The sequence below is a fragment of the Hyaena hyaena genome, unplaced genomic scaffold, assembly GCF_003009895.1.
Source record: "Hyaena hyaena isolate Hyena2069 unplaced genomic scaffold, ASM300989v1 scaffold_105, whole genome shotgun sequence".
Lineage (NCBI taxonomy): Eukaryota > Metazoa > Chordata > Mammalia > Carnivora > Hyaenidae > Hyaena > Hyaena hyaena.
The window spans coordinates 2,547,378-2,565,091 of NW_024080737.1; positions in this window are offsets into that span (position 1 = coordinate 2,547,378).

Genomic DNA, 17,714 nt, shown 5'->3' on the forward strand with positions numbered 1-17,714 from the left:
GTACTGCTGTAAAAGTGAAGGACATAAGATGAGAAAGATGTGTCCATTTTGAAGGAGTATATAGTTAGGCAGGAAGGTATAGAGTTTAAAGAGATTATTTCCATGTACTGTGGAGATAGATATAGAAACTTATGTTCAGAGAGTCGTAGGGGCACAGAGAAAGTGGGGGATCAAGAACACCTTCCCAAGGGGTGCCTGGGTGGCTCAGTCAGTTAAGCATCCGACTTTGGCTCAGGTCATGATCTCCCAGTTCGTGGGTCCAAGCCCCGCGTCAGGCTCTGTGCTGACAGCTCAGAGCCTGGAGCCTGCTTCAGATTCTGTGTCTCCCTCTCTCTCTGCCCCTCCCCTGCTCGCTCACTCTCTCTCTCTCTCTCTCTCTCTCTTAGAAATAAAATTTAAAAAAATTTTTTTAAAGAATACCTTCTTGAGATGGGGCATCTGGGTGGTTTATTTAAGTATCCAACTCTTGATCTCTGCTCAGGTCATGATCTCACAGTTTGTGGGTTTGAGTCCCACATTGGGGTCTGCCTGATAGCACAGAGCCTGCTTCAGACTCTCTGTCTCCCTCTCTCTCCCCCTCTCCCACTCGTGCTTTCTCTGACTCTCTCTCAAAATAAATAAGTAAGTAAAGTTAAAAGAAGAAGAAGAAGAAGAAGAAGAAGAAGAAGAAGAAGAAGAAGAAGAAGAAGAAAAGAACACCTTCTTGAGATAAGTGATACTGAAACTAAATCCAGAAGAGTAACCAGGAATAAGCCAGGGAAAGAAAAGAGCTGTGCTAAAAAAAAAAGGGGGCCTCCAGGCAAGGGAAGCAGCAAAGGCATAGAGGCTTCCAGTAGCACAGAAAGAATCAAAGGTGGTCTAGTGTTTCTGGAGCAGAAAGTAAGAAGTGGGAAATGGCAAATGAGTCCAAGAGAAACATATCAGAAAGTGACATGCCATGTTAAGGGAGAGATATGTCTTCTCCAAGAGATGTTCATTCATTACACAAAGGGCTAAACATCACTGTTACCTGGGAAGTCTAGAAGATGCTAGAAGGTTCCATTTTCTACCAGCAAAAATAGCAGGGACAATGCTGATCATATTTGCCCACTTAGATGTAGCTACAGCCCGAAGTTCATAGTAGATACCCAGAGTCCAAAAGGGCCTGAGATACCAGATGATGCCTAAAGGGAAGACTTAATCTAGAAGATGAAGTGTGGGAGATTATAATTGGTCTTGGTAGTGGAAAATGGTGATATAGATTGAGCCAGAATCTTTAGGCAGCCACTCAAAATCATCTTCCTTCTCCTGTAGGTATTTGCTGATGTCTGTTGGTTTCTTGGTGGTTGGTTGACTTTGAACTAACTAAAGATAGATGTTCATTCTGAAATTTCTGGTTAGACACTACTTCTGTACCTCAAAATATCAATATTTGTAAACTTAATGCCTCAGTTATATAGCAATTTGTTCTTCTCAACCATTTTCATGAACCTTCTCTCATTTTCACTTTTAGGGGAGATGGATGAGAATCATTAGTGTCATTTTTCAGGTGAAAACACTGAAGGTCCCCTCCAGAAAAGATGACTTATTTAGGTAATCTAGTCAATCAGTATGAGGTAGAGCCAAGTTTTAGAATCCTGCCTTCTGACCCAGATCCAGACACTCTTCAGTGATGGTATCTGAAAGTCTGAAATAATATATGGCTTATAAGCAGAAGGACTAAACAGTGTTGGCTTAATTATTCCGTCCAGTTTCAGGAACCTAGAGTCCACACACAAAACTCTATTTTGGGGACTCCAGAGCAATACAAGAGGAATACAGGAAGGAAAGGAACTTTAGACTCATAAAGGACAGAACTCAAAAATCAGTTATTCACTAGCTGCATAACTTTAGGCAATTTACCTAATGCCCTTACGTTTCAGTTTTCTCATTTGTAAATTGGGAATAATAAAATATTCCTCATAGAATAAAATAACAGAGGAGCAGCATTTTAGCAGAGTATCTGATATTGAGTAAGTATTAAATCATTGGTCACAACCATGAATATGACCATCATTCTGCACCAATTTGCATCCTTTGCTCTGTAGGCTAAGACTGAAACATTTTCAGCAAATCTACTGAAATTTTTTCCCTACATACACTAAAAAAAGTTTTCCAAACCAAAAGCTCACATTTACCTGCACTGTGATGCATCTACACAATCGCAGCACCCAGTAACCTGTTGGAATAATGTCCTAATGCCTCTGTGAACTAGTTTATTATTAATTTCCCTCTGCTGATCAAGACAGAGAGGATACAAATCATTGATCGCCAGCAATTGTTTTTCCACCCTTGGAATATGATTAAATGGTCTCAAACATTGAAAAAAGAGATGATTAAGGGGAGAAAAGTGATAAAACAGATGTTGAATAAAAAATACAATTTCCCATTGAATAAAGTAGTAGTTGTGCCCCTGAGAATGAGCTACACAATACATTCTTCCCTCAAGGGCTTGAGAGGTATTTTGTTCCTGTTCACTTGCCCCCTGGAAAAAAAGCCCAACCCCTTCAGGGAGTCATGAATTATTCTGTTTATTACCCTAGTCTGTAATGTACTCTATATCTTTCCTTAAGTGTACAGACTTTAAGGCTAAAATCCAGTATATTTCTTAATGCTTACTTCAGTCTAGGCATCTAATACGTGGCAACACACCTTTCATGAACTTTAATGACAACTCCAGCAAGCTGGTTTGTTGTGGCACTCAAAGAACTAAGAGTGAAATGTAATATCACCATGCAAATCTTTCTGCTGCTGTAGTTTTAAGGAAAGGTACCAAGAGCTCTTTTCAAGTAGCTTTTTGCTGGAGACCATTTACAGCCTAGTAACCAGAAAAGTGCCTCAGGGTTTGTCAACATTGTCTTTTCTGGGAGTAAAAAATAAATAAAATTAAAGGGGAATGGATGGATGAATGGGCAAAAATAAAACGAGACAACTGAAATAGCACCGTTATTCAAATGACATCAAGCATTCTATATTGAAAAACAAACTGTAAATATCACCCATGTGACCAGAAACCTAAAGACACAGAACAAATCATTTGCTAATGGATTTCTGTTTAATATTCATACGAAGCTTTTAAACAGTTCCCTCATTACCCTCATCCCCCCCAAAATAAAAATGCTGAATTCTACCACGTAAGGTTATTGGACCTCATTTTTAAGATTCTGTGTGGAAAGAAGTTAAGATATTTTGGTAGAAATGGTGAGACATGAATGATTAGGACATAAGAAGGAAAAAATTGTAAAAAGACCATTCTCGTGCTATATCTGCTGAGTATAAATGTTAAGTTACACTTCTTGTTGCCAAGAATTAACATTCTGAAGCATTTAAATTCCAACCAGAAATTTTTCAAGTCATTTCAGATTAAGCAACCATCCACTTTCTATCCTATTAAGCCATAGTCATTAATCTATTCATCAGATATTTTGACCTAACTTCTGAGTACATGATAGAATTGTATTTCCCAGCCCCTTGTGTTAGGCAGAGCCAATGAGTAGTTCTGACCAATAATTTGGGAGCAGAAATGGCATATGTCATGTCTGAGTTGTGGTTTTCATTCCTAAAATCATTCCCCAGAGATTTCATTTTTCCTCTCTGCTATAATAACTGGCCATACTCCAGATGATGGCTCTATCATCCTGGGTCCAGAAATGAGGACTACCCGGACAAGGGGCATCCTGCTAACTGGCACTGGACATATGATATATGACAGAAATAAACTTGCATTGTTTTAGGTCACTGAAACTTTGGAGTTTTGTTATAGCAGCATAACTTAACCCATGCTCATCGATACACTTTACTTTCCATAACTGCACAAGCTCTAACTTACTGAGGTGACTTTCCTCATGCAGAAGCACTGTTCCCTCTCACATCCTCTCTCTTTCCTCCTATTAAGTCAGCCACAGCACTAATTCTATCTAAAAATCCCCTCTGCTATATGGTGGTTAACAAATTTGATGTTGACAGAACACAATAATTTATGGCCAGTATCTTAATTTATTTATTGAGCACTTTATTAACCTATACACTTTGCAGCCTGTGAATTTTTAATGGCTTTTTAGTGGGATTATTCATTTATTCCTATGTGTGAAATGGATCCTTCATAATTCACCTGTGGCATTAACAGACATTAATTATCAGGTTCAGGGTCTCACTAATAGTGAGATCACTAATTGTGAAGATAAAATAAATTCTCTTGTGCTTTGCAAAATCCCTTGCCATTTCTAATAGCAGTGATGGCATATTTTATTAAACTTAGATTACTGGGTTTAAATCTAATTTAGATCACTAACTTGGTTAACACTTTACCAATATTATAAGCATGAGATAGGAAGGAAGACTATGACTATGAATAAATATGTTATTCCTTTCATTGAGAAAATAACCTAAAGATGTATTTTTCTAGAATGTTCGATGTTCAAGAAATAAAATTTAAATGCCTATCTTATACCATTCTCAGGTTATAAATATACCAAGTTTCTTTAATTGCAAGCAATAGAGTTCATCTTTTGAAAACAAAAATGGATGTTATTGTGATGATATGGGAAAACTCACAGGATCTAAAAGAAGGCTGAACAACATAGCTAAAAATGTACAGGAATCAGTAGTTCTAAAGGTTGTGGCAAAAAGAATGGGTAGGCAGCCTTACAGGCGCACTTCTGAAAGAAATGTATTCCAGTAAGGTATTGGGCCTTTAGTTACTCGCACAAGGTTTAAAGTCCAAAGAATAAATCTGATTGCTGATTGCTAAGCTTAGGTCACATGCTCAAACTAGGTACATAGAATCTGAGAGAAAGAAACTCCTGATTTTTCCTCAGCTTACCAAGTAGAACAAGACTCCTAATTTACCATTCTAATAAGACTTCACACAGTGTAAAAATGTTTATCCTCAAAAAGAAAATCAAAACATTGTTAACAGGGGAAATGATGGCTGGATAGCTAGAAAAAAGAAATCAAACATTCACTATAATGTACATAAAAACTGAAGGCTTCCATAAATTAACATGCATCAAAACAGTAATCTATTTAATTCTGTAGTAGGTCAGTTAGAATTCAGTTGATAAAAGGGAATCGCTCTGGGTGTTTCAAGATGGAAGACAGTTAATTCATGGAATTAGAGGCTTACTAAATCATTGATAAACAGAAATCAGGAAAGTGCAGGATGTAGGAAACTGCCACCCAAAATACCAGCAGCCTACACCAAGAAAGTAGGTGATTTACAAGAGTTATCTGTATGCCAATGGTAAAATCTCATGGTTATGAACTGCCAAAGACTGATACCTACTACTTCTGCCACAGGAGCAATAGTGGCTTCTGCGTATCTTCTGCCTTCCAAATCTCATATCTCTCTTTGGTGAACTCTAACCCAGAACCTGCTACAATGATTCTGGGAAAAGAAGTTTCCAGGTTTCTAGCATCTACAATTCAAAAAAGAACACAGAAGAGGGAAAGTGGTGCTGCTTCTAACAAACAATCCAGGAAACTTAATAAGCAACTCATTATTTGATTATTTTTTCTTTCAGGAAACTTCATGTAGTTGCAAAATTCATGTAAAATTGTGGCTTTCAAGTTAATAATTTATGGGGCACCTGTGTGGCTCAGTTGGTTAAGCACTGATTCTTGATTTTGGCTCTGGTCATGATCACCTGGTTTGTGAGATTGAGCACCACACCAGGCTCTGTGCTGACAGTGTGGAACCTGCTTGGGATATTCTCTCTCTCTCTCTCTCTCTCTCTCTCTCTCTCTCTCTCCCCCCCTCCTCCTCCTTCTCCTCTGCTCATGCTCTCTCTCTCAAAATAAATAATAAACATTTTTTAAAGATTAAAAAAGTTAATGATCCCACTCTTAATCTTCTAAGTAGGTCTACATAATTCATTACTTTCTTCCATCTACTACTTCTTTCATTCATTCAATAAATGTTGGGTATCTATAGGCATCGAACAGTTGACCCTTGAACAATAAGGGGGTTATGGGTACTGACCCCCATGCAGTCAAAATTTCATGTGTTACTTTGCCCAAAATTTCATGTGTTACTTTGCCCAGTAATAGCCTACTGTTGACCAGAAGCCTTACTGGTAACATAAACGATCAACATACATTTTATATGTTTCATGTACTGTATATGGTATTCTCACAAAAAAGTAAGCTAGAGAAAAGAAAGTATCATTAAGAAAATCATTAGGAAGAGAAAATATATTTATAGTACATTACTATATGTGTTGAAAATTTTGCATAAAAGTAGACCCATGCAGTTCAAACCCGGATTGTTGAGGTATCAACTGTACACGGACTGGTGATATAAGTTAAAAAGCATGGTTCCTTCCTTCAGGAACCTTACAATCTAAACTGATGACTCAAGCAAATAGGAATGTGTATAAAAGGTGCAATGAAAATATAGGGGAAAAAAATAATACTTTCCAGAGGAGATGATCTTTGACCTAAAACTTGAAGATGACCAGGTTATCTTTAAGCAGTTAAGAGTAGGGATGGAATTCCAGGTATTCCTCTTCTATTCAGTTCTGTCTACCTCTCCTGGCACTATGATCTCACTATTTTTATTATTGTAATTTTATATTTTAATATCTAGTAGGGTAAGTTTTCCTTCACATACCTCTTTTTTAACTGCTCCTATTTTTCCACACTTATTTACAAATGAACACTAAAATCATTTTTATAACTTCCAAGGGGACTTTTATTAACATTGGCTTGTATTTTATTAGATGGTAATTTCAACTCCAAAGTTTAAAAATGAAGACAAGGATTTAGCAAAACTATTAGACACCCTCTAGGCAGCCTTTATTTAATGTTTTTTGTATATTTATCTTTTGTTTTTTAAGCCTCATTCTTCATATGACTCCTCATCCCTGAATTGTAGTAAATCCACTGTAATTTTTTGGTATAAACGTTCTGTATTGATTTTTCCTGGGATATGCCATACTCTGACTTACTGATTTACATCTGCCTTGAGTTAGGAAGAGTCTTCTTCTACAATATCTTTAAATATCTTTCCTATCATTTTTAGGAATACCAATTATGTATGTGTTGAATTTCTTTTGTTCCTTTGTTGAATTTCTATATATCCTTTTCTTAGTAATCAATTTTATACTTATTTCCTTTGTACTTCATCTTCTCAAGATTATATATAATGTTACCCTACTTTTTGGTCAATTCATTCTAGTTTATGTGGCATGTAATGAGATTTCCATCTCATAATTTTTTCCATTTTTCTTGATTTTCTTTTTTTATCTCTTTCCAATTTTAGTATATGCGCTGCCGAAGCGAGCACTTTTTTTTATCTCTTTCCATTGATAGACTCCATGATCTCTTCTTTCAGTCCTGTATCACTTCTCAGATGATTTTGTAAGGATCATGTTACATATAATTTCTTTTTTTTTAAGTTCATTTATTTATTTTGAGAGAAAGAGAGAGGGTGTGCAGGAGGGGCAGAGAGAGGGAGAGAGAGAGAGAATCTCAAGCAGCTTCTATACTGTCAGCGTGTGGACCCCAATGTGGGGGTCAAACTCAAGAACCGGTGAGATCATGACCGGAACCAAAATCAAGAGTCTAATGCTTAACCAACTGAACACCCAGGCACCCCTGTAATTTCCTTAAAATATGGAGACCTATTTAAAATCTTCCTTTACTTCTGTGAATAATTCCTCATGTGGATGTACACTCTTTATATTCCTTTTGTTTATGTTCCTTTCCTCATTTTCTTTTGTTTAAATGTTTATTTCTGAGAGACAGGGAGGGGAGTGGGGGGGGGAGCAGAGAGAGAGGGAGACACAGAGTCCAATGCAGGCTCCAGGCTCTGAGCTGTCAGTACAGAGCCCAATGTGGGGCTCAAACCCACAAATGCAAGATCATGACCTGAGCCGAAGTTGGACGCTTAGCCACCCAGGCCCCCGCCTCATTTTCTTTTAAAAGAATACTTTCCAGAGGAGATGATCTTTGATCTAAAACTTGAAGATGAATGACCAGGTTATCTTTAAGCAGTTAAGAGTAGGGATGGAATTTCAGGTATTTCTCTTCTATACAGGAGTTCTGTCTACCTCTCCTGGCACCATGATCTCACTATTTTTATTATTGTAATTTTATATTTTAATATCTAGATTTTCATACAGAGTTCCCATCATTCTGCTTATTTTCTAAAAGAGTCACTACCTGCTTGAGAACATCATAGAATTAGTGAAGTAGAAGACAGATGGAGAAACTGGGACGTTCAGAGTCCTCGCTGATTGCTATGGTTGTATTTACTCATCTATCACAGCATTAAAGAGGTTCAACAAACCATCCCACAATTCACCATCTTGAAAACCCTTGTACATTAGCTTATGAGTCGACTGGGAAAGCTCTGCTTCAGCAGGGCTTGCCTTCGTGCTTCCTGTAAGGTTTAATGTCTTTTCCTTTGGGGTCAGGTGAAGAGGAAGTAGCTACCGGCCTCCTGCTTTTCTCATGGCAATCACAGGAACACAAGAGGGCCAGCCAGACTATGGAAGCACATTTTGAGCCTCTGTTTGTGTCATGTTTGCTAGCATCTCATTGGCCATGGTAAGTCACAGGGCCAAGTTCCGAGTCAAAGAATGAGAATTATACTGTCACCATGAGCCATGGAAGAGCATGGAAACATAATTCCATGAAAGGAAGAAGAAAATAACACTACAGTTCCCTGCAACAAACTGATTATTATAAACTTTATCAAATCTATCACTTCTGCTGTCCTGGGGCCATTCCTCCTCACTGTTTTGGACTTCAAGTGGTTAGTGAGGTTCACAGTAAAATAATTAGGTGAGAAGCTCTCTGGGTTCTGATCTGGTAATTACCAGTTTCCTCTCTTACCTTCTCCTTTTACTCTTCAGCCTTCCCCTCCAACATCCTCTCTCTCAGCACACTGCACTGTGATAGACATTAGAAATAGCCCCTGTCCATAAAGTTTCTCCTTCAAATCTACCTTCCCTATCTTTCACTGGGTGGAATGAAGTCTTTCCAGAAGACTTTTTAACCTCTCCTTTGGCCTGTCATTACTCCCAAAAGCATTGATATCCACATCTGTCAGACTTATAGCACATTAATCCTAGATCTTAATCCAAAAACAACCTGGGGGCGGGGGGGGGGGGGGGAACACACAGACAATCCTGGGATCCATATTTCTATGCTCAGCAAGCTCTCACATCTCAGCCTGGAAGCCACAGCATTTGTCATGTGTGCTTCCTGCTTTGTGGCTGAGGTTGTGCCATTTTTCCTTTGGTTTCATTGAATAAAAAGATTTTTTTCTCTCTGCCTTTTTTTTCTTTTTCTTTTAATTTTTAGGTGGTTTTGACTTAAAATGTTTTACTTTGCCATTTTTAACTGGAAGCCACAAGATTATATATTGAATGTACAACCAAATTAGAAACCCTAAGACTTTTTAAAATTTGGTTCTACTCAGTCATGTCATCTGATACTATAGTTATACAGTCGAGTTTCTAGATTTAAGATCATAACTCTAAATTTATCCCTGTTAAATGATGTCTTGTTAAATTCAGTCTTGTCTGAGATGTTAAAGATCCTGATCCTGGCATGCAGTATATTTATCCAGCCCTCCCATCCCCATATCATTCATAAATCCAATCAACTTACTGTTGATGTGCTCATCCAATCACTGCTAAAATTGTTGAATTAGGTGGGGCTTAAGGTCACCATACCTACATCCCCTATGGGCTATCAGTTACCATGATCCATTTAACCTATATTTATCCATTTTGTGTCCAGGATAAAGTGACACATTTTGTCAAATGGTTACTGAAAATCAGATGGTTTTTGTCCACAGCATTCTCCAGTCAACTATAGTAGAGAGCTTCTATGCTCTGAATGTGCCTACCTCAATACCCTCACCACTCTGCCCCAATTCATAGGTTGAAATCTAGAGCCATCCTCAATGGGAGTAGTGCCCTTATAATGAGGCCCGAGAGGCTCCCTAGCACCTTTCACCTTGTGAGGATGCAACAGAAGTCAGAGACCTGGAGGAGGGCCTTCACTCAATCATGTCAGCCCCCTGATCTCAGACTCCAGCCCCCAGAACTGTGAGAAATTAATTTCCATGGTTTATAAGTCATCCAGCCTGTGATTTCTTATTATATCCACCTGAACAGATTATGACAGGAGCCCATTTTAGAAATGAAGACAACAATGACAGATCAGAAGAAGCAGAAGAACAAAGAGGAATGTGAAGAAAGGAAAGGGGAGGAGAAAGGGAGAAAAAAGAAAAGGAGAAAGGAGAGAGAACATAGGAGTTCGGTTAAAAATAGTTTGGTTAGAGGGGTGCCTGGATGACTCAGTTGGCTGAGCATCTGACTTGATTTTGACTCAGGTCATGATCTCAGGGTTATGGGATTGAGCTCCACATCAGACTCTGCCCTGAGCATGGAGGCTGCTTGGGATTCTCTCTCTCTCCCTATGCCCTTTTCCCCCAACCCCACCCCACTCTCTATCTCTTTCTCTCTCAAAAAAAAAAAAAAAAATTAGTTTGGTTAGAGAATAATTAAGAGAAACAAAGAGAATGGAAAGAGAAACAAAGAGAAACATAATGTAATGCTGTTGTGGAACAAAGAGAACTATAAAATGTTTTTTAATTCCATTTCTTATATTCAGGGAATTAAATATCTAAACCAGAGTTACCAAAACTAAGTTCTGCAGAATAATATTTAGAATCATCATACTACCGAATAGATTATTTCTTTAACTGCAGGACTTCTCAGAGCTTTTACATGCTAATATTATTTGTCTCCCAAATGGATATAGTATCCAGAATTGAAGTGTTTGAGCAGAAGTTCTTTTTACAATAGCCATCTCTCTGGGTTAGGGTTACTAGACCACATTTTGGGAAATGCTGACATAAATAATCCATTTTATTTATTGTTTGAGTTACTTGGGGGAGCACATGGAAATGATTGCCAAATTTACCTTGACTTTACAACGAGGAATTGCTTTAGTTTGACTTTCTTCATGGGAAGGGAGGAAGGTAAAGCACTGCTCTGTGATGTTTAACTCTAGAGACAAGAGTCAATGAAATTCACATAGGAAACCAGACCTGAGTTAGAGAAAGGCAATAGGGAAACATGAAAACAGAATTAAACTTGAAGGCAAGTCCATGCCCTGCCACTTACTGACAGGACAACACTGAGCAAGGAATCTACTTCTCTGTGTTTCAGTTTTCTCCTCTGTAAAATGGGCACGATATTCATCCTTCCTAGATCACAGAGCCATTGTAGGTGTGAGTGAGATGATGTCTGTGAAAACACATTTGTAAAGGTAAAGCACTTTACAATTGTAAATATGTATTACTCAGAATAACAAGAAATTCTCAGTGGCTTAACATAACAAAGATCTATTTCACACTCAAGTCACCATCCATTGTAGATTTTTGAGGTGAGTGCCAGTGTTGGCATGCTCCACCTGGTCATTCAAAGACCCCCTTTCATCTGATGATGCTACCATCTTCATCATGTGACTTCCAAGACACTGGAAAAGAGAAGGCAGATGAGAGTAAGTCTCAACGGACCTCCCATTAGCCAGAACCCAGACACATAGCCTCGATATATCTGCCAGTGACTGCCAAAAGCTTTTTAGGCATGTTCCACAAAGAGAGAAGACTGTTATTGGCATTCACTAACACAGATATTGGTAGTAAAGGACTAAAAGTAGAAAGAAGATAATATACTATGCCTCGCATCCTGCCAGCCCATGAGCTGTTCTCTCTGAACCCACCTAAATCTATGATCTAACTAAGGCTGACTCAAAAGGAGGATTTCACATTTCAGGCTGACAAAATGCAATTTAGATCTATTCACTCTAAATAAAAAGAATTTTTGACTATCGAAAGCTAGGCAAATGAGATCCTCATTAGAACTTTCTAACAATTAAATAAAAGCTAATGCTGTCAGAGAAAAAAACTTTCCCTGCCTTCCTCACCGTATGAGGTACAGCATGCCTTAAGGTACTATTCCATTTACAGAAAAGCGAAATAAGAAGCCTATTAACTATTTTTTAATGACACTTTATCTCATTACAGATATAATAAATGTTCATTGCAGAAACGTTTAATATGGGTAAGCAGCCATTACTCAAAAATGACCACTATTAACATTTTCCTTTAGTCATTTGTATCACAAGAGAGTTTAAGATTTGAAGACTTCCCCATCAAGAAAAAGATGAATGGAATGTGTCTTCTCCTATCATTTGCCTTCTGCATAACTTAAATTCTTGCTCACTGGCAACTGTGAAGAAAGCCTGTTTTCTACCCAGCTCAATCTACAGCAGCAACTCACCTAATAAACTGGCTATCTGTTGCTGCCTAACAAACCACCTCAAATATTAATGTCTTCTTGGGGCACCTGGGTGGCTCACTTGGTTGAGCGTCCTGCTTCAGCTCAGGTCATGATCTCATGATTTGAGATTTGGGCCCTTTGTGAGTCCGAGCCCCGCATTGGGCTCCGTGCTGATAGCTCAGTCTGGAGCCTGCTTGGGATTCTGTGTCTTCCTCTCTCTGCCCCTCCCCTGCTCACGATCCCTGTCTCTGTCTCTCTGTCTCTCTCTCTCCCTCTCCCTCTCTTTCTCTCTCAAAAATAAACATGAGGAAAAAAAAGAGTGTTTTCAAGGAACAATAACCATTTAGTATTGCTTATAATTTTATGGATTGACTGGGCTCAGCTGGGTTATTCTGTTCCAGGTGGTACTGCTTGTGGCCACAGTCTTGCAGAGAGTCAGCTGGGCTGGGGCAAGAAAATGGCCGATTCAGGCGGCAGATGGGTGGTGCTGGATGTCATCTAGAAGCCAGTGTGTGACCTGTTGATGGAGCACCTCAGTTCTCCTCTACATGGGCTTCTCACAGCATAGAGTCTGGGCTCCAAGAGGTGAAGATGTAAATGGCAGATTTCTTAAGGCCCTGACTTAAAGTTATGTGGCGTCACTTTGGTCACATTACTTTGGTCAAAATAGACCACAGTTTGGCCCAAATTCAAAGGGAGGATAAATGACAAGGTCATATTGCAAAAAAACACGGAAGGGGAAATATTGCTGTGGAATATAGTTTGGAAACACACCTTTCCACCTGTGTAGGAAGTATACCTTGCTTTGGTCAGTGCCTGCCTTTAAGGACCACCCCCCCCCCCCCAACAAACAGACACAGACCCTCAGGCCTATGGCACAAGGCATTTATAAAAATTTCAGCTACCATCTCTTGTACCCAGAGACTTTCCCCAAGCCCTACAGCCTACCTACTGTTTTAAGCCTTCTTACTCCTTAAAGTGGCTTTCTAGGACTTGTAGCTAGGTAATTCCGTTCTTCCTGGTTCCTGTCATTAATAATTCATTACAAGACCAGAGGCATTGCTAGCACGTGTCTAGGAGAGGAGCTTGGAGATGGCAAATCATGTTTGGAAGTGGAATTCGAAAGCATGTGGCTTGTGCCTGGGTGTAGATGTATCTGGATGATGGAGTGAGGCTGGGGATCACGAGGGAGTTAGTCATGCGGGGCTGCTACCACAGAACACTGTGGAAAGAAAACGATTGGAGGGAGAGGGCAGGGGTTTCCTCTCAAGACGCCGTATCTCCACACAGGCAGACAGACACTCATAAACACACATGTAGCTACACACTCACACGTGAGTAAGTATGAACACACATACTTCCAAACATTCACAAACACACACTTGCAAACCCACGCAAACTTTCATATAAACACAACCCACACACCCACGCACACACTCGCACAAGCGCACACCCAAAGCCTAATCCCCAAGCCCCTTAGCAAATCTGGAGGGAAGCAAGGGGGTCAATGGTTTTCCCTTGAGCTTATTCTCCAAAAGTAGTACCTTTTCAACAATTTTTAGGTAATAGGTGGCCCTGGTGCTTATTGACTGTGATCCTGAGATAAAACACTGTGAAAGAAATACAGTGAAGCAAATATAGTCAAAGAGGGGTGCTTTCTCTGTGCTTCCTTCCGCACCAGCAAATGGTACCCCCCGCACACACATCCCCCAGGGCCACCTTCCTGGCGTTAGAACCTGGATGTGCCTCTGCTCAAAGCCCCTCTTGTCTGGTCTGGCAGGGAGGCAAGCCAGGGTTCCTGCAGACCATTTCTGTGGCGGCTCTCCCCCAGAGACCTTGATCGATGATGAGATCAAGCCCACACAAGCCCCGGGGGACTGGATTCCAAGAAAAGATCATGTAGCTGAGGGCTTTCCATTGTGTGGATGTCGACTGTGGGCTTCAGAAAGCACAAGGAAGCCAATTCTGGGAAGTGTTTGCAGAGGGGAGCGGAAGAGGGGCTCAAGGTTACCGGAGGGCACCCGGGTGCAAAGTGAGTGGGAACTGATGGCTTTTCTAAAATTCGCCAGCCCCAACCATTTTTAATATTTCTTTAGCATTGTGAAAATAAAAGGGTCAAAGGGAGATAAAGGTGAGCTTTTATCCAATTGAGGATACATACTGTTTTTGTGCCTTTGCACATTCATTTCATTTTAGTGTCAAAGAAAAACCAGCACATCGAAATCCCATGAACACAGTTCATTTGTTTTATTGGGAAGGTTGAAGCAAAATCATTTGAAAAGACCACTACTTTATATCACGATGCATACGTCAACCTTTCAACTTCAAACGTAGCCTCCAAAAACATCAAAGTTGATTTTTTTTTCCTTTTTGGTTAAGTGTACAATGACAAATGTACCAATTTTAGGCTCCAAAAGAAAACCTCCACCTCAGTCTGACTTATCATTGAAGGCTGGTAAATCAGAGTTAGGAAAGACAAGGGAAACTGCACAGTCAGATCTGGTCAGCCCAACTAATATTTACTGAGCATCTTCTATGCATCAGGTGCTATGTTGGGTGCCAGAGATAATAAGATAAATACAAAAGGTCTCTGTCCTTGAATGGTTGATAGCCTGGTGTGGCTGGTGGAAGGGTAAAGAGATTTATTTAAATATCAGTGAGGAACACACAGGTGCTGTCGGGCCCCAGAGAAGGAACACTTAGCCCCACTCAGTGGAGAAGGCATGACAGCTGAGAGCCACAAAGTAGATGATGCCCAGGCCATCAAAAGCAGCCGACAAGAGGGCAGTCCAGCTTAGGAACAGGCCCAGAGACTTGAAACAACAAAGTGTGTACAGAGAACAAACCTGAGACCATTCAAAACCTCCAGGGCTTTAAGTATTAGTCAAGGAGCAGCAGGAGCCGAGAAGGTAGGCAGGCAGGAAAGACCTCATGTGCTTGTAAGGAGCTTATACTTACCCTGGAGGTGACAGGAGAAGGGGGACTCAGGGGCTGGATTTGCATTTTAAAAAGGGTCCCTCTGGCAGCAGCAATGAGGATAGACAGGAAGAGGCTAAGACCCGAGGCAGGGGACCAGGTGGTAGGCTAGTGGGACAGTAGCGGCGCGAGGCAACAAGGGCCAGAGCTAGGGCAGCATATGCAGGGCTGGTGAGCAGGAAATGGATTCAGGAAATATTTAGGGCAAAAACTTGACAGGGTGCTGTTAATTAGACATGAGATGAGGAAAGAGAGGAGAAGGTATTTCAGGGGGTCGGAGCAATTAATTAAGACAGGGGCTCTAGGAAGAGGAGCAGGGCTTGGGAGAATTTGAGGGGGTTGGTTTGGGAAATATTGATAAGAAGGCATCTGGCAGTTACCAAGTGGAGAAGCCCCAAACTCAAAGCTGCAGAGAGAGACGAGGAGGGGGTAAGGAGTCTCGGGAATTAGGATGGACAGAGATCTCCCAGGATGTAGGGGTGAGAAAGGCAATGGTCAAGGCAGAAAACAGTGGGGTTGTACCAGGAGCCTTGTTCAAGTAACACGGGTTACAGTGTGTGGATGTTATAAAACATTGTGTGTGTTTAAAATCTTGGTACCAAACAGTCTGTGCAATTTATTGGGTGAAAGCCAGGAAATTACATTCTAACCAGAGAAATCTTGTTGCTGGAGGTCAGGTAGCCAATCCAATCTTACAGGTCCTGTTCCTCCCAGCAGCCGTTCACCCACTACCTGAGCAGCCTACAGACAGTGCCACGTGGAAGTTGGATGCTGTCATTCTTTATGAAGTACCTACCACGTGGCAGGTTCTGGGTTGGGCTCTAAAGTTCCCAGACTGAACAAGTACGGCCCTGCCCTGGAGAAGTCTACGATGTGGTCAAGCTTCCCCTTCTGGCTGTCTGCTATTTGACCCCTTGCTTGCCTATTCACTGCAGCCAGGCTAGACCTAAGGTCTTTTATTTTCCTAACCTCTACAAACAAGTCATAATTTCTGCTTAGCCTGCTAGAATCAAGACACCCTCTCTTTTGGCTTATTTACCTGAAGAAATTTTATACTTTATTTTTGTGGCCTGGCAGCTTCCACAGGACTTACAGAAGGGCCAGTTGAGAGGTCTGTGGTGAGGGGACAGTGAGCTACAAGGCACCTGCTACTTAATGGCAGAATGAAGAGCAGATGTTCTTAGCCCTCTCTTTAGAGCCTCCCTGTACCCTTGCCTCCAAGCCAAGTTTCCATGATCCCTTCCTCTTCACTCCCCTACCCTGCAAGGACACCCTCCAACCCTTTAAATGGAAAGAAGCTATAAGCTTACTATTTACAGCCTAAGCTTGGACATCATTAGAGGTCTTGGTTATCTCAAAAATAGAACACTCTGCTTTCACTTTTATTCACTCATTCATTCAACGAATACATACTGAGAGCCCACTATGCACCAAGCATCTGGTTATAGTGCAGGAATTATGGCAATGGACAGAGCTGAACAAAACTTTCTGCCTTTGTGGAGTTTCTATTCAGGTAAACTTTAGCTAAGAACACAGTAGAGTAGCACTAATATATACACATATCCTGGGACCAGAACAGACTAAGAGCTCACCATCCACATTCACCCACCATCCCTTCTGAGTATGATGGCCCTCACTGTCCTTTCTGCCTCACTTCAGATGGGCTGCAGCTACACCTTCATTACCTTTGGTTTTTCAGCCTTTGCTAATGGGAGGCAAATATAAGGGAGCGCAGAGGGACTAACTGGGATAACTTTTGCGATGAGAACTGGCAGTAGTACAAAGTTTTCATTATAAAAACTGGGTTCACCTTACAAACCATGTTGGTATATGTGCTGCAGTGTATACCGACACTCCAGCCTCTTGAGGAGGAGCAAGATAAAAGAATAAACTGTAGGAGCCCCCGGGTGGCTCAGTCATTTGAGCATCTGACTACAGCTCAGGTCACGATCTTGTGGTTTGTGAGTTCGAGCCCCGCATCAGGCTCTGTGCTGATAGCTCAGAGCCTGGAGCCTGCTTCAGATTCTGTGTCTTCCCTCTCTCTCGCCAACCTCCCTCACTCTCACTTGCTCTCTCTCTCTCTCAAAAATAAACATTAAGACTTTTTTTTAGAAAAAAGAATAAACTCTGCTTCTCAAGACAAACAGACTAGCAGCAGGACTGCCCAGTGGTGGATATAGAAGGGTCAGCCTCAACCACCAAGTGCCATGTAACAAAGACAGTATACTGAGGATTAGCTTGTTCATCCCATTTCTCTCCTCCTCCATAACAAAATTATACATTCCCACCTTGTCATGAGCTCAGTATACTTCCCTATCCCTGGACTTTGGCTTCACTTCCTTTGGTGGTGTGAATTCCTCTGACCACTGGGATGTCAGTGGATATGACTCCAGCAGAGATGGAAATGTGCTTGCA